This window comes from Ascaphus truei, chromosome 2 (genome assembly GCF_040206685.1).
Source record: "Ascaphus truei isolate aAscTru1 chromosome 2, aAscTru1.hap1, whole genome shotgun sequence".
In the NCBI taxonomy this organism is placed as follows: domain Eukaryota; kingdom Metazoa; phylum Chordata; class Amphibia; order Anura; family Ascaphidae; genus Ascaphus; species Ascaphus truei.
In genome coordinates, this window is record NC_134484.1 from 110,534,903 (window position 1) to 110,561,765 (window position 26,863).

At 41.7% G+C, this 26,863-nt stretch overlaps 1 protein-coding gene across 5 annotated transcripts in view; it reads right to left on the reverse strand.

Annotated features, from left to right (window-relative positions):
* FAM110B (family with sequence similarity 110 member B) overlaps positions 1-26,863 on the reverse strand; it is a 144,030-nt gene that overhangs the window by 33,014 nt on the left and 84,153 nt on the right. For 3 of the 5 annotated variants that reach the window (XM_075584111.1, XM_075584118.1, XM_075584128.1), the window contains one exon: positions 16,485-16,585. The exons of 1 other annotated variant lie outside the window; for it this stretch is intronic. The gene's annotated coding sequence lies outside the window, so the exon portion shown is untranslated. Of the gene's footprint in view, positions 1-737; positions 4,365-16,484; positions 16,586-26,863 lie in introns of those variants that run through there. One more of the 5 variants, XR_012798302.1, reaches the window with a different exon arrangement.

Genomic DNA, 26,863 nt, shown 5'->3' on the forward strand with positions numbered 1-26,863 from the left:
AACAGTGGTGTGGTGTGGGGGAGCAAACAAAGTGAAGTGGTGTGGGCAAACAAAGTGAGAGGGGGAAGGAGAGAAGGGGGGGAAGGGAGGAGAAAGGAGAGAAGGGGGGAGAAGGGAGGAGAAAGGAGAGAAGGGGGGAGAAGGGAAGGGAGAGCAAGGGGAGAGAGAGGAGGAAGGGGGCTAGAGAGAGGAGGAAGGGGGCTAGAGGAGGAAGGGGGGAAGGAGGCTAGAGAGCAATGGGGGGGAGAGAGAGCGAGCAATGGGGGGAGAGAGAGCAATTGTGGGGAGAGAGAGCGAGCAATGGGGGGGAAAGAGAGCAATGGGGGAAAGAGAGAAGGGAGAGAGGAGGGAAGGGGGTAGAAAGAAAATGGACCAACACACACAGCCCCTATTCAGCCAATGACACGCCCCCTCCCCTAATAGCCACGCCCACCCACCCACTCCTGCTCTAAAAATGTTGCAGGACAGCGATCGCTCATGCTTGGAGAGCTGGTGACATCACCACTCTCCAAGCATGAGCGAGCTCAGCGGCAGCGTGGACTCAGCCTTAGGGATACACCTTTGAGGCGACTCGGATGTTATTTCCCGGAGCATGCCAAAGCTCATTTCGAAATTAGCTTTAAAACAGATAATAGAGTCTGCATCGGAAAACAATTTCAGCCAAACCCAAATTTCCACCAGCTCGTTCAAAGAATACTTCCATAGCAAGCGGAGTCTTCAGCGGGATTATGAAAAAAAAAAGGAAGATTCAACAAGGTAATGAATAAGCACCAGAATACTATGCCTGCGATGTGGCATAGACTAATCACATAGCCGTGATGTCCTGTGGGATATCCATAAACAAGGTATTGCGGCACTGCAAAAAAGTCACTACAATGTGCAAGCGCTAAAAGCATACTAGTATAGAGAACAAATGTCCATGTCAAGGGGAGACTCCTGGAGCAGGTAGGACCTCGGTGGCAGGCAAGGATTGTTGGGGTCACAAGCAGGGTTCGGAGGCAGGCAGCAAGCAAGATGGTCGTGGTCACAGGCAGGGTCGGCAACAGGAAGGCAGGAGCAGAGCAGGGGAGCAGGAATGGAGACATGGGAGCAATGACTTAGACTAGGGACTTGCTAGCAGAAAACAGACTGGGGAAATCTAGTTCAATAGCAAGGGCCTTTAATATGAACAGCACTCAAAACAGGAACATAAACAGATCTGGGCAGAGGGAGTCTGGACACAAAACAAAGGTAAGGAAGGAAACAGGAAACTATAAGGACAGAGGACAGGAGCAAAAGGAGACAGACAGAAAGAGGAACCCCATAGCAGACCGAAAACAGCAGCACACCTGGTGGACAGAGAATGGAACTGTGGCTGGGAGCAGGATGTATAGGAAGACTCCGGCAGTCCAGCAATTCTGATTTGTGATATGAAAACAGTATTTTATTGTAGTATTTATTTAGATCTCCGCTGATACCTTTATCAAGATACATACAGAATATTAACTAAAACTTTTTATACCTTTGTGGCTTAAACCCAACAGAAAACAGCACCAAAAAATAAATTTATTAGTGAAAAAAAAAAAAAAGGAAACAAAAATCATATAAATAAATGGCAGACATGTACCTCATGATGTCCGACATCACATATGAGAACTCAAGGGAAAAAGCCTAGGCAAACCTGCAGGACGCCAAGATCCACTGGGGGAATTTAGAACCATCACTATCGAGCATTGGCAACATCCAACAAATTAATCGCTCACTCCCACTGTCAGCCTAGAGTAGATATTACAACTGTGGCTCTCAACACTAATATCCTTCACCCAAAATGTCCCATCTCTTCACCCCTTTGACATGGATTAGTTTTGAGATGAGCCCTTTGATACTTCATTAAATTATACGTAACAAAGAAAACTAGCAATTATATAGCCACTCTACAGTGGCAACTAAAAACTTAACCGTATAGCATTATTGCAGTACGACAATCTCAACTACAATAAACCCAGACAGAGTTCTTTTTAACTGAGTTTATTGAAAGTTTTTATTCACTTGTAAAATACAGCACATTAAAATGATAATGGATCTGTTTGTTCTCATTTAATAGAGCATTTATTAAAAGTGAAGTTTTAAAGGGGTCTGCAGATACAACAGTGATAATACATACCTGGAGGGATTCTTTAGTAAAGTGGACCACAACTATGGATTTCCTGCCCCCTATTCTTTGCCTCAATTCAGACTTCAATCCATGGTAGCACACTTTAAGAAAGATCCAAATTATTTTGAAAGTGGTTTTTACTCCTAAGCTAGAGTGGGACACGTTTTCTTTGTATACAATAATTTATGCAGGGGTCATTGAGAAATTAAAAAAATTATATCAAATAGATATATTTAAAAACCTATTGTCATGGGAGAGTAGGACTTTTTCACGGGATCAAGCACCAGAGAGGACAGATCAAATAAATGGGTGTTTATTTCAGCCAAGGCCAACAGACAGCACTAAGTCCAAACAGAGCTATACTCAACTGTACGCACTGCCGCGGGAATTCCAAATCGCTCAGGTGTCCGGCACCACCTAAATGCCTTTCACGGAGCAGCTTCCACTTCTGTAGCAAAGTCACAGGGTCCCGGCAGCGCTGCATGCAAGTTGGAACCAAGCTAGTTCAGTTCTCCCGTCCCTGGCGTACAAGCAGCCTCGACATCAGGTGTCTCTGGCACGTCCTAAGAGCCCACAGCTTAGTATATCTGCACGCCAGCCCAGGAAAGATCTCCAGAACTCAAATTGGCCGCTACTTTTCAAGTTTCCCGGTCTCCATAGGTCGAGGCAAGGAGGGCGGGAATTACGAACAGAACAATGAGAGCAGCGCCTACCATCCCTTACTCCGTGCTGGCTCGCCATCTCCGGAGGAGATAAGCGCCTCTGTCTGGGCAGACAATGGCTTTTCTCTTCGGACCAAAGTATTCCCCCTTGGAACCAGCCCAACCTGGGTTTCTGGGCGTGTAGACTGGGTAATCTGATAACCAGTCTAGCATGCCCAGGAACCAAGGAAATGCACTTAACACAATATACATATAATAAATGTCTCCCTACACAGTTTAACTTCCAACATCCCGGCTACATGAGCCACAGGCAGGTGGATATACAGGGTGATACAGGGTGATACAGGGTACGAGATTGTGCTTAACCTTTAATATGCTGGTCTCTGGGCCCCCACCGTCACACCTACCTGTATTATGAATTTCAGAAGGTTAAATGGATCAGTGCTGTATTGATTGTTGAAATAAACACTGTATAATCTAGTAAATTTACCATATTTAAATATCAAACACCATAATAAAACATTCATTTTGTAATAAAATCACACAACATGAATAAACCATGTTACAGAGAATTGCACCATAAAATACATTTATACAGTGTTCCAGTGCCTCCCAAGCATTACAAGAATATCATCAGATTAAGTAATTGCATAAAAAGCCAAAGCACCCAAGGTGCATCGAGGATTTGCATCAGAGAAGTGTTTAATGCTTTGCTTGAGATTTTTGTTTATGATCTGAAATGTCCTAAAGGCTCAATTATTTTAGTTTAGTATAAAATATTCCATAATTCTGCGTACATCTTCAAAAAGTACCACAGAAGCAGGTTGTGTTAGTCACTCTAATGCAGGTGTGACCAACTCCAGTCCTCAAGGGCCACCAACAGGTCATTTTCAGGATACCCCTGCTTCAGCACAGGTAATGCAGTCTTCAACTGAGCCACTTGTGCTAAAGCAGGACTATCCTGAAAACCCGACCTGTTGGTGGCCTTTGAGGACTGAAATTGGCCACCCCTGCTCTAGTGCATGGCTACTGGAGAGGTCATTCTTAACACTTCTCACAAAAGGAAAGTCTGTATTTATCTTGGGCGTGCTAGGACAGCCCACTAGATCCACGTATTGCTTAGTAAAGTATAATTAACATGGGCTTGTGCAGTGTGCTCAGCGATTATAGGGTTGGATTGCTGAATTTCATTTAATCTTACAAGGTATTATTTTGCATGAAATTGTATACTCAGTAGTAAATTAAGGGTGCGCTAACTGAGGGGCGCGAGATTATCTGCAGGGGGTGCGGGGTTTACAGAGGCCCTGCACGCTTCCCCAAGGCACTTAAATTAAATGCAGGGGAAGCGTCGAAGGCCTCTGTAAACATCACTTACCTTGGTTCAGCCAGCTTCTGGGGACGCGTCGCCATGGCAACGCGGCGTCAGGGTCATGTGACATCACGTTGCTATGGCAACATGTCGGGAACCAGGGTAGTGGGGGGGGAGGGGGGGACAGCCGGCAGGGGAGCGCAGAGGAAAAAGATTGCGGTCCTCTGAATTAAGGAACATGGATCTCCACCGAATTAACCTACATGGGAACAGATCAATGTGGGAGCAAATCAGTGAAATTAAAAGTAAACATTTCTTACATGAATTTGTGCAAGAACTACATCACATCATCTTTTAGCCCAAGGCTATGACACTACAGTTTAAGAAATACATACTGTACATGGAGATATGCATCCTGTTTAAAACTAGATCTTGAGTTGTTGCATTAGAGCCAAACTAAAGAGTCACAGAACTTTCCTTGAAACAATTGCGGATAGTGTCAAATGTGTGTGTCTGTGTTCTAGTCTTAATTACATTGAACAATCTTAAAAAGTTAACTTTAAAACAAATATAGATAACACATTTTAAAAAAACGTGCGTGCAGTACTCAGAAAAATACTAATATTTGTTAATTGAAGCATAATTTACAAAGGGAAGAGACCTTTCACTTTGATTTTGTGTGGGTTCATATAAACTACAATAAAAATGCCCCCCTAAATAAATGAATAACCATCAAGAGACTCCATCAAGATAGTGGATTCTGTAAATATGCAAAAGAAGAAAGGATGCGGAGAAAGGCAATGTAAGAAATAATTGAATATAAATAATTGAATTAAATATATATATATATATATATATATATTTAATTCAATTATTTATATTCAATTATATACACACACACACAATGTAAAGCCAAGAAAAGCACACCTTGAAACCACATATGCTAATGGTCATACATCACCTAATGTCAGGCACACTTCAAAATCATGGAGGAGACAAGGAGCAACCCGCTCAGAGCACTCCCAGTAGAAGGCTCTTGGCCGAAACGCGTAGGAGCAGGTGCAGTAGGCAGGACCCCCTGGTTTGTCCCCCTCAGGGACACGTAATTATGCTCTGAGCGGTTGCTCCTTGTCTCCTCCATGATTTTGAAGTGTGCCTGACAAGGTGTGCTTTTCTTGGCTTTACATTGTGTGTCTCTATCATACAATTTACACACTGTGTCACTTTAGACATATCCAAGAGACTTATGGGAATAAGAGTGTGTTGTTACTATGTGATTTGACCACCTAGCCATAGCCACCATAGTTTGGCTCATTGTCTGTATTACTCTGTCAACCTTTGTCAGGCACTTTAGAGTGTTATTCTTGTCAATTTTGATATTGGTTTTGCTCCCATAGGGATTTAACTGCTGGAGGATTTTTTTGTCAAGTTTTGTTAAGTACATGGGATCCATGCCTTATTTTAAATAATTTCTGTGCTTTTTTTAACTTCTGTTCTGTGACAACCATTTAATAAAGATTATGTGAATTTGTACTTTATATGTAGACTAGAGTGCTTCTGGTTGGGGCTTTTCCTTCTCTTACTGTACTGTATTTACTTGCCCATATAGCACCACCGACTTATCACTGTATATTGATGTAGACAGAGTCGGTATTTAGTTACATTTATTTATCTCGTGGATGCGGGGCCTTTCTTTTCTCCCACAAAAAAATAATAATAATAATAATAATAATAATAATATATATATATATATATATATATATATATACACAGTTTTATGCTATGGGGCGTGCGCTCTCTCTCTTTTCTCATATATATATATATATATATGAGAAAAGAGAGAGAGCGCACGCCCCATAGCATAAAACTGTGTATTTAATATTAAAAGGGAAGGGAGGAGGGGGGGGGGGAAAGAAACGCACTCACAAGAGTAAAATGACAATAAAGCAATTTGTGATAATATCATCACAATCCGGTCTCTGTGCTGCAAAGGTCCGCAAATATAGGCTCCCTCAGGGCTGCGTGAAGAAGTAGTATGTATTGTAGAAACATACAGGCACCTCAGCCAACGTTTCGGTCTGCAGAGAGAGACCTTCCTCGGGGCTGTGCAATACATACTACTTTGAATATACCCCTGGTGTGCTGTCTGTTTGTTGCTGGACCTCCATCTGCCCTTTGAGAAAGTCGCCCTCTGGTGACGAAACGCGTCAGGGACTCCGATTGCGCAATTACGTCATTACGACGTTGCGCACGAGGCCGCATCAAGCGCGAGATTCATACTGCGGCCATTCAAGGTGGAGAAGTGATTTCTGGGACCTCATGGACTGATTTCGAGTCGGCAAACTACACCTCCGGTGAGCTACGACTTCTTCACGCAGCCCTGAGGGAGCCTATATTTGCGGACCTTTGCAGCACAGAGACCGGATGGTGGTGATATTATCACAAATTGCTTTATTGTCATTTTACTCTTGTGAGTCCGTTTCTTCCCCCCCTCCTCCCTTCCCTTTTAATATTAAATACACAGTTGTATGCTATGGGGCGTGCGCTCTCTCTCTTTTCTCGTTTCTAGACACCCTTGGATGTGGTCCATCCAATGTGAGAGCAGCCGGAGACCCCCATATCAGCTTCAATCATTTATCTTATTCATGGACTAATTTCAAGGACTGGTTGGACTCTTTACTTTTCTTTTTACACTGTTGCACTTACACATTGTTTATTTTGTTAAGTTTATTGTGTTATATATTTTTGTCTATGTTGATATATATTTAGATCTAGTTACGCGTAGTATATTCACACAATTTAGCTTTATCACTTTAGTCACCATTGAGGTTCTATATTAGTCATACTCTGGCGCTACTACCTTTGTATATATATATATATATATATATATATATATATATATATATATATATATATACACACACATATACATATATATATATATATACACATATACATATACACAAACACACACATTTATACACACACACACATTTATACACACACACACATTTATACAAACACACACACACACACACACACACACACACACACACACACACACACGTATAGTATATATTTTTAATTGCAGGGTTATAAGAGCCTTCACGGATCATGGGGACATCCACACACTGGTAACCACTTCCAGGTTTCTCCTCTGTGTTCCACGCTGTTCTATACCTCTGCACGATTCTCCTCTCTTATATGTTCAAATGGCAGATGTCAATGTGCAATGACATCACCTATGACTTCAGACCTAAAGCGAGTAGCGAAACAGGTTGATGAGGAGAGTCGTGCAGAGGTATAGAACAGCGTGGTACACAGAGGAGAAACCTGGAAGTGGTTACCAGTGTGTGGATGTCCCCATGATCCGTGAAGGCTCTTATAACCCTGCAATTAAAAATATATACTATACGTGTGTGTGTGTGTGTGTGTGTGTGTGTGTGTGTATAAATGTGTGTGTGTGTATAAATGTGTGTGTTTGTGTATATGTATATATGTATATGTGTAAAAGAGAAATCTGGAAGTGGTTACCAGTGTGTGGATGTCCCCAAGATCCCAACAGGCTTTTATAACACTATAATTTGAACAATAATAATATTAGCAGCAGCATGTTCTTGTATAGAGGTGCTAGCTTTACAGAGACATTTTGCAGGCACAGTCCCTGCCCCGTGAAGCTTACAATCTATGTTTTTAGTGCCTGAGGAACAGGAAGATAAAGTGACTTGCCCAAGGTCACAAAGAGCCAACAACAAGCTCCCCTGCTTCAAACTCAGTGCCAGTCAGTGTCTTTACTCACTGAGCCACTCCTTATATATACACACAGTACGTGCAAGTTGCTATATTGCATTATATACAACTTATTTCTTACATTTCCCTTTCTTATTTTGCTTCTCTGGAAAACCAATTGATTAGAGAATTCCCCCAACTTAATCGTGGGGGTGAAAGTGGCTGCGGAGGTGAGGAACAAGAACTGCGCACTGGGAACTACTTTTAAACCAATTCTCTAATTAGATTTTAAATTAGATAGGTAAAATGAGTTGCATAATGGACAGGCTCCAATAATTATTTAAAGAACAAGACAAACAGAAAAAAAAAAACACGTTAAGGCAGTTAACTTCCAAACAGTCAGAATATGCTTATTTTATTTTCTGTTTACATGGATATATTCATGAATCTTGTATAACGTTTATTACTTCAACAGTGTTTGAGAATTACGGCCTGGGATAGACTAACCTGCTGGTTAAACATTCTTCTTATTCAAGGGCTACAGTATTTACCAAAACAGGAAATATCATCAGTAGGAGTCCAAGTTTTGTAGCCGTTATAAATATTTGTTTATTTCATCAGATCATAAGTAATATATTGAAATGTAGTGTGGAAATGTATGCACTCAGACAAATGAAGGGACATCACTTTTCAATTCAACTACATGAGAACATTGGAAAATAAAATTTCAGCTTCCTGTACAAAGGAGTACAACATGTAAGGAAATAATAAAATGGCTTTGAAATCAAGGAAGTGCGCTATAAAAGTAGCAAATTTACATACATGTATGCATAGGCCGAGAAATATTGGGAACTTTCTTACGGTCACAGCCATGGGATAACAAAGATGTCCATATCTGGACTATTCTGTTAGGAGTACAGGTGATGGGAGAAAGCATCAGTTACCTACAGCAGGAGATCAAAGTACAGCTTTAACTGTGCCAGAATTGTAGAATTATTTCCAGAAAATGATGCTTCTTTCTAATTGAGCCATCAATTGAATCTCACCTCTAACTTCTGAGCCAAGTATGTCAACTGGTAATTACGGCTTCAGAAATATGGAAAAGTTAGGTATGCAGTGGTCTCATTTTGACCAAAAGGACAACAATGTTATAAAAAGTCTGCCCACCATACTCTAGCTGGGGTTTCTTTGTGATGATCCACATCTAGAAAGGTCTTCGCTTTCCACACACAGTAGGGATCCATTGCCAACTAAGACACCAAACATGCTGTCAGAGTAGGATAATCAGGTAAATGCATCCACATATTAAACACACTCACTTTAAGATGGAAATAAAAAAGGCAATTAAAAAAATAGTCCTCTATGCTTGTGTGCAAAAGAACATCAAAGTCCCCCCCCCCTAAAATCATACATAGAGTTAAAATTTCCTTGAAACTAGCCCTGAGGGATTTCCAACTAGTGTGTTTCCATGGTAACTGACTGCATTAACTAAGTGAACTCATTTCACATACAGTATTTGGCATCCAGACAAGTGACTGTTTTCTTTTTCTTCTGGGAGAGGGAAATGGGTAGAAGGGGATGTGTTACTGGAATGATTGAAAGGGATTGAGATAAAATAAATAAATAAAGATTGTGGCCGACTGTTCTACCAGCTACCAATGCAACAGCTCGGATTTGACAATCTGCTGCACGTAAATGCATTATTTTCTGCTTTTAACTACACAAGAAGGCATGGCATATAAATGCCATTCATAGAGCCAAGCACATTTCCTTGTAAAAGTTGGGTAATGGTGTAGGTAGGACTCATCTCTGTGATACTACTCAGAATATCTCTTTTTGAGATGTAACTACCAACAAATAAGATTCATCCATTTGTGGGGGTTACTTAATATCGATAATTGGCATTAGCATCTGCTGTGCGATACACTTTCTGACCAGCTGACTTAGTGAGGATTTGTTCTTATAAAGTACACATAGTTTGGCATAGGTTTTGGATGTCAGGGCATCAATGTGCATCCCAAATGGTAAATGGGAGTCAAAACGTATGCCCAAATATTTGAAACTAGTAACAGGGGCTAGGATGGTATTGGCATTGGTTCTGATATGGAGCTCATTCATGGGAAGCTTTAAAAATGTAGGCTTGTACCAACAGCCCCCTGTCACTCCAACTGTCTATCCCCATCTCCATGTGTCACCCGCTACATTAACATAGAACCCTATCATGTCAAATTATAGCCTGATCGCAGGGGTTAGGTGGTGCAATAAACCATTTATTATTATTATACAACATAAGGAGTAGACATGCATTATGGATTGTCCTTTAACAAACACAGATAGGGATGTACAAAATAGACAATTTTTTGCATTATGCAACGTTCCTCTACTGCTGTGGAGACCAATATACCTCCAGAGGCCACCCACCTTCAGCTTGCTCATCGCCGCTTAGCCCGGAGACGCACAACCGCACACTTCACTACTCGAGTAGTGGAAAGTCCATTCGAACAAACTTAAGTCTGAGTGCATTACTGGCTATTAATGCCAGAAATTTTTACCAAACTGGAGGCAGCATTTCAATGATGCCCTCGTATTTAGCCTATAATAGTCAGAAATATCCAGAATCCTTGGCACCTCGCCAAATCAGAGAGCAGGCATTGTATTACTCACTTTGCTGTTTTTTTATTATGAAACTAGGTTGCTTTTATCTCTGATAAAACAATGTAAGAAGGTTCTTACTTTATGGCAATGACACAATAATACAGGGTTAAGTATGAGCAAGGCTGATGCTCTTCATCAAAATACAGGCTGCATCTTGCATAATCTCCAGATACACCAAAGATAAATCAGCGTAAAGCAATGCAACACAGGAAAATGTTGATGTTCTGCAGGCATCCAGTACACAATTCCATATTGCCAAAGGGTAAGCCTGCCAGATTTACTTTTGAGAAATATGGATTTAAAAATAAATAAATTAAAAAACCACGACTCGCAGCCTATTACCCAATAAATAGATCTGCAGGGTATTACTAAGTATTTTCTAAAGTGGCATTCAGAAGCTTAAGAGATGTAGTCCCATATGACAATATGTTTAATAGGTACAAAAATGTTTAACATAAACTGTCTTTATTTCAGTTTTGTCCTACATTAAACTGCAATTAAAGTTTGGAAATGAAAAAGTGACTAGCCCATAATCATGGCTGCTTGGGATTTATAATCATGTCACAACAAATACAAGCATTTCACTTACAGTTTTAGGATTTGAATTCACGGGCTTCACATTTTTAGAAGTACTGTACAGACAGCCTCTAGAGGATCCAAGAACAGTATTAGTGATGGTTTTATGATACAACAGAATTGGGCATGGTTGTTATTGGGGTAACCATACCGGGAAATCTTTGAAACAACTGTGACCAGTCCACGCATGACTTCCCTTAATATCTTCAATTCCAGTAGAAACTCTTCTGCACAGTGCATACACCGTTATAGTGTTCATAACCGAAGCCCTCCACAAACATAATAACGTAGCATTATGCCCATTATGCTCACTGAGTCACAGGAACTTTATTTTGGGATTATCCTGTTTACCACATTTCAGTTGGAACACACTATCCCCGCTTTGAACAAGGACAGCTGAAGCATGTTTAAAGACAAAGTAAAACATTTTTTTTGCTGGGAGTGTTACAAATGGATGTGGTTGTGACTTTTTTTTTTAAAAACTTGTTGATAACAGAGCCTTGATCACGGTTTCGTTGGAAACATATTACAGGTGTTGAATGTTTTGTTTTTTTAGCATTACTGCCTACATTTGGAACACTATTAAACAGTTCTCCTTTTTCTCAAATTACGGGTTAAAAATAATGTTTTAAAATGTTGAAGCTTGCTAACCAGGGTGCACTGGATTTAGACTTAAATTTTTTTTTTTTACGTGGTCAACATATGATATTGAGTGAGATTTGAAATGGTGGATTTGGCTCCCAGTGTCAGGCCAAATCATCTCTGGCTATTCTGTGCCCCCAGAGCCTTCTAACTCACTCACACTACTGATAAGTAGGATAACTTTAAAAGAGCGACTAATCTACATCCATGAGGCCATCTCCTCAGTTTTCCAAAACACCATCTTAAAACATGTAAAAAAAATAAATTTATAGATTTTCCCTCCTAGCTTTACACCTATACTGAATTTCTTACTTACAAAAGAGAACTTCCCCCATAATCCCAATACTCCACGCTAGATGCCAAAGTGTCATTCTTTACACCTTCTCCAACACGCACATTCAGTACCTCACCAAAAAAAAAAAAAATTCATGTTTCCACCTCTGCAATATTGCTAACATATGTCCCATTCTCAGGGGTCAATCCACCCAAAATTCTTACTCACACACTCATTATAGCCCTACTGGACAACTGCAACCTGCTTCTAGTTGGTCTACTCCTCTACCGTCTGTCTCCTCTCCAAACAAATTGAAAACACTTGTGCTCACCTACAAGTCTATACAGTACATAACATTGCACTTCTCTACAACTCTGACATCATTTCCAAGTATTCTTTTACACAGTCTACATTCTGTACTTGATCCAGGTCTCTCCACCTCCCTTATTACTTCCTACTTCACTCCTACTTCCAAGATTGTTCCCGTGCGGCACCCCAACTTTGGGATTCTCTACCACATCATTAGACTGCAGTCCTTTAAAACACCTTTTTAAAAGGAGCCAATCCAACACTCTACTGACTCCTTTCTTTAATTTTCACCCTGGAACTGCATGTTCAGAGTCCTGATGTCGATGGCCAAACTCTTGCTAAGAAACACACACACACACACACACACACACACACACACACACACACACACACACACTATTCCTTGGTGTCCTCACTCCCTTCCTTCTAGATGGCAAGCTCCTTGGGGCAGGCACCGCCCCATTGGATATCACCTGCGGTGTCTAGCAAGGCTCTGTTCTGGGGCCCCTACTCTTTTCAGTCGTCATCAATGATCTATCTACAACTTGTAAGTCAGCTTCAACGCACATGTATACAGATGACACAATCTTCTATGCACACAGCCCTAGCCTCTCTGACCTTGAACACATACTTTAATCTGATGTTTCGAGACTCAAAAAAGCGATTTCTAAAAAATCTGTTTAGACACGGACTACAATGGTATTTGGGAACAAGGTTAAATTTTGAAAGCAACCACTGGCGGAGCTACAGAACAGAAGCAACCCCTGTCATAACCCCTGTCACCAGTTTTAAATATCTGGGCATATGGTTTGATTGCCATTTAACATTTGCATTGTGCATTGATACCCTGACATCCAAAACCTATGCCAAACTAGGTGTACTTTACAAGAACAAATCCTCCATAAATCTGCTGGTCAGTAGGCGCATTGCACAGCAAATGCTAATGCCAATTATAGACTATAGGGACACAGTATATGGCACGGCACCCCAAACCCACCTTGGCAAACTTGATTCCCTTTACAATTCAATATGCCGTTTTGTCCTCCAATGCAACTACAACACAAATCACTGCAAAATACTCAAAGAACTAGATTGGTCATCACTTGAGTCTAGGCGCAAAATTCATCTTTCCTGTCTTGCCTTCATATACTTTCTGGGCAAGCTACCAGTCTACTGAACAAGCTCCTCACCGTTACCACATGCAGCACGTATCATCTGAGATCTGACTCAGAAAGACTGTTCAAAATTCCAAGGTTCAGCAAAGTATCCGGCAGCTCCTTCACTTACTGTGCACCCCACAACTGGAACAATGTACCCGAGACTCTTAAACCTGCCACCAGTCTAAGGTCTTTCAAAATGAAAGCTATCTCACATGTTAATCTGATTGGTAACTATTACATACACCGATACAATATATTATCTTCAACTGATCATGGAATGTCTTTAAATATAATGAATAATCCTGTATTGTCATCATAACTGTGGCCAGGACATACTTGAAAACTAGAGGTAACTCTCAATGTATTACTTCCTGGTAAAAACCATTTAATACATCAATAGTGTCTCTGTTTGTCACAACATATATGTACTAGTCATACAAGGTTATTGTCCTCCTGCCCATGCCCATGTTGTACCACTCCGCGGAATAGGTTGGCACATACAATTAAAAGAGAAGAATAGATTGGTAAAATTAGTGAGGACTAAAAAGGCATGCATACCTTGATTTAGATGTTAACAAGACACAAAAGAAACACAATTATAATAAATATAGTATTACAATGCTTGTGTTTCTGTTTGGAGAAATTGCCCTACTTCTATATTGATGTTCTTTGCTTTTAACACATACAGTACATCTTACTTTAGAAACCTTACTACTGCTTGTACTTTAGCTACTAAAACATACATTTCTTCTATTTACGCATTTTCCTCCCCAATTTCGATTGTAATAGACGGCTACATACAGGGGTATCTATGGTACAGGAAGGGGGAGGGAAGCAAAATAAATTGCCAATGAGCTACAGTATAGCAATGAAGAATAGAGATGGAAGCTAGTAAACCATAAATAATGCCTCCTCTGAACCAGAGCCATGTCAGTTTATACATTACACTTGACAATTCCAATTATTTTCTATTGTCTCACTCATTATCATTACTTATGTGTTCTATAAAGAAGCCAGAGTACCGAGTATGCGAAATAAGCCAAGTATTGCATGGTGCATTATAGTACATTCATTTGGTATAATTTCTTGGATGCTTAATTCTTTGTTTTACTTCCTGCACAGGAAAAAAAAAAATCTAAATTTCACATTATATACATACAAATGCAGAGGCCATTATTTTAACAAATCACGCGGTGTATACCTCGGAATACCCATGTCATGGCGCGGAATTACTTCCAACCGTACCGCCTTAAGACGCAAGTGCAGAATATGGCATTTTACTGTTGTGGCTTTTAAACACCTGAAATTGACACAGTAGTACAGTACTGAGCACATTACAATTAATTCCTTTCATTGCATTTAATTGCACACAAGCCATAAAATTCAAACAAAGTAACCGCGATAAACACGTGTGCCTGGGGCGATTGGCCGCGTGGAGTACATCAGCGCACACGAAAATGGCGCCGTGATGCCTTAAAGTAACGGCCGCTGCATCTGTAGTTGACTTGAACAAGTGTCAAAAATGAATTTAAGCATATTGTAGGCTTCTTCAATTAGTGGGTGACACGGTGCAGGGAAATTAAATAAAAAACCGAAGCATGTGTCTTTAAATTCTTCCCACAAAGCAAATAACACATTGTACGCTCCATTAAATAGGTTGTGGACTACAACAATGGTAACTTTGAAGGGACCGCTTCTTTTCATAGCAGAAAACAAACAAATAACAATATATAGAAAAATGCAAGACATTCCCCCCAGGCAGAGATGGGGTGACCATTCAAGAACATATATTTTAATTTCAAAGGCAGTACTAGTGACATTTGTGAAGCAGCACACTTCTATCTGCAATTGAAAGGAGGAAATCTATTTTATACACACACACACGCACTTTATTTTACTGTATTGAAACCTGGAGGTTCTCCGGAGCTGGGCTGCACTCCAGATTCCCGACTCTCTCCTGGTTCTAGAGATACTTGCCATTAAGTTGTCTGTATTTCAGATACTTTTAAAGAATTCCAAATGGCTGCAAAATACTGTGGGCCAACAGGAAGCTGCAACATCACCTGGCATAGGGGAAAATAGACTAGCCAGAGAAAAATCAAACCCCTCCCAAGTCTTATCCTGCCAAGTTTACAAAATATTTGAAATAATTTTGTCACAGTTCTAAGAAAAAGGATTGTTATCTGTGCAGGGACAGGATGAGAAGATCCCTATAGCGGCACACACCTTACAAAAGATGGTGTTTACTGTGACAGCATTGTGTTATATACGGTCTGTGCCATTTTCCAGCGACTGTATGGTACCATCTGTACCATACACCTATCCCAGGCACCACCCTCCCACACTCACTATCAAAGTGAGAAGCAGCGCTCAGTAAGTAAAGACACTGACTGGCACAGAGATTGAAGCAGGGGAACCTGGTTTAATTCCTGGTGTTGGCTCCGTGTGACTTTGGGCAAGTCACTTTATCTCCCTGTGCCTCAGGCACCAAAAACAGATTGTAAACTCAACAGGGCAGGGACTGTGTCTGCAAAATGTCTCTGTAAAGCGCTAAGTAAAACTAGCAGCGCTATACAAGAACAAACAACTATTATAACGTGGCTGAGCAAGGTAATCCATACCCCTATATTAGTTATAAGAAAAAGCATCAAAACACAAAAATGTAACACTAACAGGTCACGTCACTTCCAGAAGTACACGTTGGTCTTAGGAGGGACTGCCCCTTTAGCCTTTAAAGTGCCCCAAGATGTATCCTGCACATCATAAAGACCGGCACTCTTTAAGTATCACGCCATGCTAAACATGATAGTTTTCTAGCGGAGAGATGGCATTGACGCGTTAGGAAAGCGAGTGTTCTCCACGTCCTGGGGAACCTAGAAATCTGCCCACACGATCGCTATACTAGGCCGGAAGACTATAATATTTTATAAAAGGGAATAATTTAATTGTAAAAAGTGAGAGGAGAAAACAGGCATACTTTTTCTTTTTTCAAATTAGTTTTTTTTTTTTTTTTTTGAAACATAATTTTACTTACCAGGAGAAAAATAAAAAAGGAGCCAGGAATCAGCAGATGGCAAACAGGTGAACACAGGCTTTTTTTCACGTCTTCAATCTGTTATTCAATGCATTAGAGATCTGCAAGGCAGAAATATTTTCTTAATGTATTTCCAGTGGAGCTTGTATTGACAGTATGTTGTATTGTGTGCACACTTTAAGGGAGCATTTCATAGAATAGAGGAAAAAAAATAAAAACAAAATGTGCTCCAAGCTGATTAGCTGGGGGGAGGGGGGTTCTCCAGCATTTAACTGTGTTAATTTCAGGCCCTGCGACCCCCTGCTTCTAGAGATGCATAGCTTGGAAAATGCCCCAGGGTTCTTCATGCAGGTTTTAACCAGCATATTGGTCACACCAGAACCAGCACCTCTTCTGGAGGTATGCATCACGGGCAGCAGGGGGTCCCCGGAACTGAAAATTTATGTTCAGCTTCAGAGATCCCCCTAGTACAAAAAAAAAGTGCAGCACGGAGGGAAAAAAGCACTGAATGCAATTACACCTACTGTACATGGCACGACAATAATCAGGTGCTCTTTAAATATTTGTAGTTGTGCTTTTCGTCTAAGTTTATTAAACTTTTGAATATAGAGTATGTTAAATGAGAAAACATGACAAAACCCAACAAAATGCAGATAAAACATTTACTTTTAAAGACCGTTACTTACACAATGCCAAACAATACAAAGCAGTACATCAGCACTTGTACGTTTAATTTTTGAACTCTGATAGTACATTATAAGTCAGTGCTCGTCAACCTATGGCTCACGGGTCAAATCCAACCTGTGCTGGGTCTTGGAGCGGCTATTGAATTATTTGCCTTATTCCACTGGAGTTGCTCATGCAAATTTGACAATACTAATTTTTCATCCAAGATAAAACTTTATATAAATGGTATATACGTTTGCACACTGTTGAAGTGTAAGAATTGGATCCCTCTAAATAAATCTATAATAATATTATATTGCAATTCTCCTGTGGCCATTCTATCTTATTTGGTTTTATAATCTGGCCACTTTGGAAAGCTACTTGGAGAAATAGTAGATGCGATTCCCAACTCCACTCCTCAAGGACCCACTAACAGCCCAGGTGTTGATGGTATCCTCTTAAGCGCAGGTGGTGCAAATAGTTTCCAAGTCATTGTCACTGAACCATCCGTGCTCAAACAGGACGTTATGTGTCCTTGAGGACTGAAATTGGGAACCACTGAAAGCATGTAGTGCTGAATGCGTTTGGGCGAGAACAACTCAAAAGTAAAAGGTGTACACGAAGTGAAAACTTCCATAAGAGAAGAACATTGTAGAGAAAAAGGCACACTTTTACTTGCTTAGGATTTACATTTCTCTCCCACTTTCTCTATGGAAATTATGAGCATATCCATGGTTGCCATAACCGCAAAATCACTCTTCCAACCAAGCTTGAGGCCATAACTTGTATAAATAACAGAGCTGTCCTCTTCGGAGAGCCAGTATTGCATCTACTTTTATTAACTCCCAAACCACATAAAATAGGTGTTAAATATCAAATATCACTGTTTTTGTGCATTTACTGCCAAAAATACTATTGACTATGACTTCGTAACAAGCAAGGCTGTATTTTCTCTTCCTCTCATTCCTAAAACAGCAAGCAAGAAGAAGAAGAGAAAAAAAAAAACCATACAGCATTCACTGCATATGCAATCAAAACATCAAAATGATTCATTTAGAAAAAGGTTTACAAGTTTGTTCTATCGTAAATGTTTTTCCAACCGAGCAAGCAGATTATGAACTACAGCAGGGCCCCAGTCATGCGGCGGGTTTCGTTCTAAGGACCCGCCGCAAAGCGAAAATCGCCGGTGATTTTTGTTATGCGCACACTCTTCTCACCCCCCCCCCCCTTCTACCTCTCTTCTCCCCTTACACACTCCCTCTCTTGCCCCCTTATTATCCTCCTCCCCCCATACACCCGTCCCCTCTCTGTTGCCCCCTTGCACCACATACCCCCCCCTCCCCATTGGGCCTGCGCCGGTCCGCAGCTCCCTCCTCGTGTCAGCCGGAAGTTGAACGCGACTTCCAGCGCAGACAGGGGCTGGGAGAAGGAATGCAGTGACCCGGCGGCTGCTGCTGAGCGAGGGAGCTGCCAGGTCACTGCTGCGTGGGGTTCTTCCGGGCCTGGGCAGCTGGGAGAGTTGTCCCAGCTCTCTCCCCCTGGTGACCCCGGTTGAAAATTACAGATTTAGAGATGGAGGGCCATTTTTGGATACATTAAAAAGAAAACGGATTTCCATTCTATATTCTGATCTTAAACGCACAGGGACATTCCCAATCTGATAAACACCTAAAACTGACAAAGGTTTCACCTTTTCCCACGTGCTGCTTCTGTGTGACCAGAACAATTTTCTAATACCCAACACACACTATCATGTGCAGGAACAAACTCACCCAGTAAGTATATGTGAAGTAAATATATTGATATGCATATATATTTTTAAAAAAATAATTCTTTTTTAAATTGACTTTTGGAAGTTACAGGCGATTCATAAAATGAAAACATTTAATAAATACAACTCAGAACGTTTGCTGTGCTTGTGGACTCACACGGACCCAAGTGCAAAAAAGGGAGAACAAAAATAATTAAAAATGTGCAGATATTCTTCCTGCGTGTTGGATAAAATCAAGTGTACAGTAATACGAAATGTAGTCATGGATAATGATGAGAGGAGCAACTCTTAAACTAAGGAGCATAACATAGCTTAATATTGGTACAGGCAGTCCTCATTATCCAACGTTTCACTTTACAACGAATGGCATATCCAAAGCTTTTACAATGTAACTATGGGCTGTTTTTCGACGCCGGAATGCGTCATCCAACGCTCACAACCACTGATTAACATGGGACTCACTTTACAATGGTTTCACTATCCAACACTACTTCCAGAACGGATTCCGTTAGATAACTGAGGACTGCCTGTATTTAAAAAAAAAAAAAAAAAAAAATTATATATATATATATATATATATATATATATATATATATATATATATATATATATATATATATATATATATATATATATACTATAGAATACTAAGTGCGCAAAAAGATATAATTTACATCCAAAATATTAACAGTTGCAGCCTAATGTTCAGCTACACACAATAGCATATATATGGGGAAAGGGGGGAAACAACGGCGCAAATGACTGTTAACTGTATAATAAATTTGAGCATAAGTAGAATGGGGGTATGGTTTGCCAATGATTCTGAAATGAAATGAAGAGAAACAAAATATAGTGAAGTACGTTTAATTAAAATATATGCGCAAAAGTAGATCGCTACTTACAAAGTAGCAGATGTAAACAAGCATGTAGGATATTATAATACTCTCCGTCCTGCTGCCTGGAGTTGCTGTATGGATCCTTCACGTGGAACGCCAAGAAGCGCCGTGCTGGTTCTCCTCTGCCTGCAGCCCTTCTCCGTGACTTCCTGGTTGATCCTCTGGTCTCACGAGACTAGCCCGCTGACGTCACAACGCCGAGATTTTGGCCGAAATTTGGATATAGTGTCCAGTAATGAGCAGGGGGTTCTGCTGGCATGTGATGTTGGATAGGGATGCTGAAAGTTTGTCTTAGACCCTCTCCCTACTAGTTTTGTCCTGGAACTAGGACTTCATCTGGGATCCTAGTTCTTCAAAATAGGAGATTGTTCTTAACCCTTTCGATATCCAAAGTGTCCTGCAACAATGCAATGCGCCCTCTGACAGCAAAAGAGTTACGTCTTCTTAGGTTGAAAATTAAATATGACTGGCCGACAAAACAATATGGCTCATATTTACTAAACAGTCCTCTGTCAGACACCTTACAGCCGATTCACTTAAATGGGCTGATAGGTACTTAGTAAATACGGCACTTTGTCATTCATATATAAAATACCTGGCAGAGGATCCAATGGAGTAGAAAAAGCGCAGTACAACAGCAAAAAAAATGTAGGGCTACAATACAAGGACAAATATAAAAACAGCTCTAATCAATCAGGTGACAACATGGCATGGGCGAGGTAAGTAACTCCTAACGCATTTCAGCGCTTTGTCAGAGTATATTACTCTATTGAAGCTAGAAGTTTATATAACTTTCACTCCCAACCGGAAGTGACGTGACGCCGGGTGGAGCGGCGTATGCGGTACCAGCAAGATTGGAGTCGACAAGCAACCATCCATCAACATGACCACAGTGACCCTCCGGATGGAGGATCTAATCATGTTATTCACAACATTTAAAAAAAATATGAATACAAATTATATAAGTTGAGTATAGTCTATAGCAAAGAAATTAAAAACACTAATAGAAACAATAATAGAACCTACGATGGAACAATTTTTTTAAAATATATATATATATATATATATATATGCAAATATAGCTGTATGCTCATCTGCATGTCTTAGGCAGGTCTGCAACCCCACCTTTCCCCATTATCACCCAGCATACAGCACTTCCACTGCAGCAAGGGATTCTGGGAAATGACATGCAAATGAGCACACAGTGTCACTTTTTGCCTCAATAACCATTTTTAACATGGTTCCCTATAGGCTTAAGCTTGCTGCATGGTCACAGCTTTGAGCACAGCCAGGGTTAAGGTGCATACCCAGAAAACCACCCACAGACAGCTGTTTCGACCTTGGTGGGTCTCATCAGTGTGGGGTTGATTTTACTGGGAATGCAAGAGAGGCTTATGGGATAGGCCAAACCATAATACTGAGTTAAGTTATGGTGAGTAAAAAAAGTGACAAAAACCCTCCACAGGAAAGCAAATATGCAAATATAGCTGTATGCTCATCTGCATGTCTTAGGCAGGTCTGCAACCCCGCCTTTCCCCATTATCACCCAGCATACAGCACTTCCACTGCAGCAAGGGATTCTGGGAAATGACATGCAAATGAGCACACAGTGTCACTTTTTGCCTCAATAACCATTTTTAACATGGTTCCCTATAGGCTTAAGCTTGCTGCATGGTCACAGCTTTGAGCACAGCCAGGTATATGTACCTAGCCACAGTAAATGTATATACATATACACATATACATACACACACACACACACATACATACACAACCTAATTTAATCTTTATATAAATGCTTTAGAGCGTATGTTTTATATATATGATAACAACGCAAAACACACAGCCTTGTGGTTAAGAATATATATCCCTCAATGGGATTTCTGTATCATGTTATTACATATATATTTTTCAACATATGTCATAATAATTCTTATGATCAATCATTTGTCATTTGTTTTTTCAGGGAGTTCTTGCTCTATCGGGGTAAGGGAAGTACCAGGATCATTTTGGTCTCTGGGAATGGGCCAGAAGAAGGGGCTAGGACCCCCGAAACTTTATGTTGCCCCCCTTATTTCCCTGTTTTATCCCCCTCCCCCTCCTTGTTTTCCCTTACCTCACTTCCTTCCTTTTTTGCCTATTACAGGCAGTATGTTATCTGGATAGCATTTGTGGTTTGACTATATAGACTAGAATAGTATCATTGTCCATTGCATATTGTTTGCCATATTTGTATTTATTTTTGATAGTAAATTAAAAAAATGTGCATACTATTTATTGTCATTTTTACGCATTTTTCTATTGAGTGCTGGGAACACTTTCTTTGCTTCTTGTTTTCAATTCTAGATTTGTATTCAGGAAAGCTAAGACAATTGGATATCATCTCTCTCCCAGCCTTTTCAAATCTAACGCTGGCATTAATGCTAATAAAACATTTCAGAAAGGCTTTTACAAATGCGGTAAATGTAACACATGCAAATACGCTACTCCGATTAAATCTGCAAAATGTAAATATACAAAAGTATAGACACAAATTGCAAAAATGTATGACATTCAATACAAATTATGTTGTCTATGTGTTAAGATTGTATTGTATTGTATGTCTTTATTTATATAGCGCCATTAGTGTACATAGCGCTTCACAGTAGTAATACATGTGGTAATCAAATAAATAACAGATAATATAAATAACAGATCATGGGAATAAGTGCTTTAGACATAAAAGTAACATTTCGGAAGAGGAGTCCCTGCCCCGAGGAGCTTACAGTCTAATTGGTAGGTAGGTAGAACGTACAGAGACAGTAGGAGGGAGTTCTGGTAAGTGCGTCTGCAGGGGGCCAATCTTTATGTATCCTGTGTTCAGAATATCCACAGTGCTATTCATATGCTTCTTTAAGCAAGTGTGTCTTAAGGTGGGTCTTAAAGGTGGATAGAGAGGGTGCTAGTCGGGTACTGAGGGGAAGGGCATTCCAGATGTGTGGGGCAGTCAGTGTGGGGCAGTGGTTTGTACAGCAGGTGTAAGGTCAGGTGTTGAAAAGTATATTTGTGTGTCGTCGGCATAGAGGTGATAATTAAACCCAAAATATGTTATTAGGTCACCTAGAGAGAGTGTGTACAGAGAAAAGAGAAGAGGTCCCAGGACAGAGCCCTGGGGTACCCCCACAGAGAGATCAATAGAGGAGGAGGAGGTGTTAGCAGAAGAGACACTAAAAGTACGATGGGAGAGGTAGGATGACATTAAGATGTGCATGTGGTAGCCATTACATTGTTCTGCCAATCAGGCCATTAAAGATCAGAATAACGGAGCATCTAAGATCGATCAGGAATAGAGACGATAGATATCCAGTCTCAAGACATTTTTCCAACTGCCCTTTGGGCTCCATTAGTACTTTTACATTTAGTGCCTTGGTGCACATTCAGACAAACACTAGGGGGGGCAATAGAGAAGCAGCACTCAACTGTAGAGAAATATACTGGATTTATACCCTTGGGTCACTTGTACCCATGGGTATGAATACCGACTGGAAACAAACACTTCCTCGTCTAAAATAACATTATTTGTAATATTAATACTATCACCATTATTTACTATTGACTTCTCTCCAACTGTTACAGTATACTACCTCTAGATTTTTGATATCTACAGTGAATCTATGTTTTTGTCCCCAGACTATAGATTTTTCCAAGCATATAAAATCTATCTTGTACATATTACAACCGTGTGTTGCGCAATATAATTGCATTCTTCACAAAGATATCATATTACCATTCTAATTTGAGGATTAAATAGCTCTTTGGACCAATGCATTACAATGAGATATTAGGTGCATCAATGTTGCATGTATGCCGTGTATGTTTGGTTTCTGTGTATTCTATGATGGGGATAGTTCTGTACTCCTAAATGGGGAAATAAAAGGTTTATTCAGCGAAATTATTAAATAGATAAATGAATGTTACAAATAACTGACTTTGTTCATACTGTATATAATATATACACACACTTTACGCTCTCTGGTATGGGGCGTGCCAGACTTTAACATGCCATACTGTACCATATAAGAGAGTTTTATCTAAACGTGAGCATAAGTATGCTATTTTGATCCTCAGATATGTTTTTCTCATTGGGAGAGTTGAACCACTCGCTTCATCTTACTATATACAGTATGTTGTTTAAATATCGCAGTGATTTATTCTACTTGTCATCTAGAGTATTTATATAAAGATTAAATTAGGCTGTAGACATTTTTATTTGGTTCCATCGTAGGTTCTATTATTTTTTTTTAATTTCTTTGCCATAGACTATAGTCAACTTATATAATTTTAATTCATTTTTTTAAATGTTGGGAATAATATGATGATTTGATCCTCCATCCGCAGGTTGTCACTGTGGTCATGTTGATAGATGGTTGCTTGTCGACTCCAATCTTGCTGGTACCGCATACGCCGCGCCACCCGGCGTCACGTCACTTCCGGTTGGAAGTGAAAGTTATATAAACTTCTAGCTTCAATAGAGTAATAATATACTCTTTGACAAAGCGCCGAAACGTGTTAGAGTTACTTAACTCACCCATGCCATGTCACCTGATTGATTAAAGCTGTTTTTATATTTAGTCCTCGTATTGTAGCCCTACATTTTTTGCTGCTGTGCTGCGCTTTTTCTACTCCATTGGATCCTCTGTACTACGTTGTCAGTGTGAGGCACACACGGGAAATGGGCGGCATCATACTGTGAGTAATCTTACTATTTTCCCCTACTATGGTCATCAGACTTTGGGAGGAAGACTGCATATTGCATATTATTTGCTAAAACAGTAAAATTCCGGGCATTATTGAAATCCCTGCTCTCCGATTGGTTACAATTCCGGGCATTACTGAATTAATTTCCTTTGAGAAAGTGGCGTCCCTACGTCACGAAACGCGTTAGGGTGGGAGGAGCTAGGATTCCTGTCAGCAGTGCACTTGCTGTGACTGCAGTGGTGAGGAGTCTGTCTGACCTGTCGGTTACAAACCGGAACGTAGCCGAGCAGGGGAAGGAGACTCAGACACACCAAACCGGAGGAGTGAAGCAGTGAGAGAGCTTATCTCAGCCGGAGCAGTCACAGAAGTTTAAACACAAGCTGCGGACGGCATCCTCGTGTCGTTTTGAATCGCATGTATTCATGTGAGTACATGTGAGTAGTATTTTAACTTGTTCTTGCGTTGCAGGCTTGTCCTAGCCTGTTTGGTAGGCTTGTTGAAGCCGTTTTTAATAAATTTGTGATCCCCTTACACAATTGTTCACTCTCCTTCTCTGGGGGTTCGTGGAGTTCGGGTGATTCTGGGAATCACGAAATTCCAAGAGATTAAGGAAGTACACGGGGGATTCGTGGTACATATGGACGTTAAAGGGATTAAAGCACAGATTGTCTCCACTGTATCCTGAAAGAGACACTCCTGTAAGTGGACTCAGTCTGCACTGGGAAAGTTGCATGTAAGGCAAGCATGTCAAACTCGCAGCCCACGGGCCGCATGCGGCCCACAACGAGTATCTGTGCGGCCCACCCAATGTGTCCCGGTTACGGCGGTGGTGAAGAGGATGCGGCAGCTGGTAAGTATTCTCCGTGTGAGTGAATGCTGCCAGGTGATTGGATGAAGGGCCGCATGGGTTTGAATGAAGGAGGCGGGACTTAGAATGCCAGCTGGGATGCAGGGGATTGGCTGCAGGCAGAGAGGAAGCCGGGGGCGGGGCTTCCGCTTTGTGCAGAGCACACGGTGAGTGTGTCTCTGCCTTCCCGCTCCTCTGCCTGCTGCGCGATGTCCCCCGCCGGGCAGGCAGCCACAGGGACCTGGGGTAGAGGCGCTCTCCCCCCTTGCTGCTGACCCCCCTTGCCACTAACCCCCCTTTGGCGCTGACTCCCATTGCCGCTGACCCCCCTTGCCGCTCACCCCCCCTTGCCGCTCACCCCCCTTTCTGCGCCCCCCCCTTGCACCCGTGGCGCTCCCTTTGCCCCCGGTCCGCATGTTGCGGAAGATGGGCGTGGGGGCGGGCAGTGGTGGTGCGCGATCGCGAGGCTCAAAAAAGCAGGCCTTTCTTCTGTCCCCCGCCCCCCCCCATCCATCCGTCCGTCGCTGTTCTCCACTTTGTGTGTGTGTGGGGGGGTGTGTGTATGTGGGGGGGGGGGGGGAGTGTGTGTATGTGTGAGGGGGAGTGTGTGTGTGGGGGGGAGTGTGTGTGGGGGGGGAGGGAGTGTGTGTGTATGGGGTGTGTGTGTGTGTATGGGGGGGGAGTGTGTGTGTATGGGGGGGGGGAGTGTGTGTGTATAGGGGGTGAGTGTCTGTGTATGTGGGGGGGAGTGTGTGCATGTGGGGGGTGAGTGTGTGTATGTGGGGGGGGGAGTATGTGTATGTGGGGGGGGAGTGTGTGTATGTGGGGGGGGAGTGTGTGTATGTGGGGGGGGAGTGTGTGTATGTGGGGGGGAGTGTGTGCATGTGGGGGGGAGTGTGTGTATGTGTGGGGGGGGGGGTGGGGTGTGTATGTGGGGGTTGGGGGAGTGTATGTGGGGGGGGAGAGTGTGTGTGGGGGGGAGAGAGTGTGTGTGGGGGGGAGAGAGTGTGTGTTTGGGGGGGAGAGTGTGTGTGTTTGGGGGGAGAGTGTGTGTGTGTGTGTGTGGGGGGGGGAGAGAGTGTGTGTGGGGGGGAGAGAGTGTGTGTTTGGGGGGGGAGAGTGTGTGTGTTTGGGGGGGAGAGTGTGTGTGTGTGTGGGGGGGGGGGAGTGTGTATCAGTGGCGGTGTGTGTGTGTGTCTGTGCAGGCCAGCAGAGACTGTGTGGGTGTCTGTGTGTGGTCAGTGTCTTTGTTGGTCTGTCTGTGTGTGTGTCTGTATGTCAGTGGCTGTGTACGTCTGTGCAGGACAGAGAGAATGGGGGGGGGGGAGAGAAGAGAGGGGGGAGAGAGAGAGAGGAGAGGGGATTGAGCGAATGGGGGGGGGGGAGAAGGGAGATGGTTGGGGTGACAGAGAATAGAGGGGATTGAGCGAATGGGGGTGGGGAGGGAAGGGAGAGAGAATAG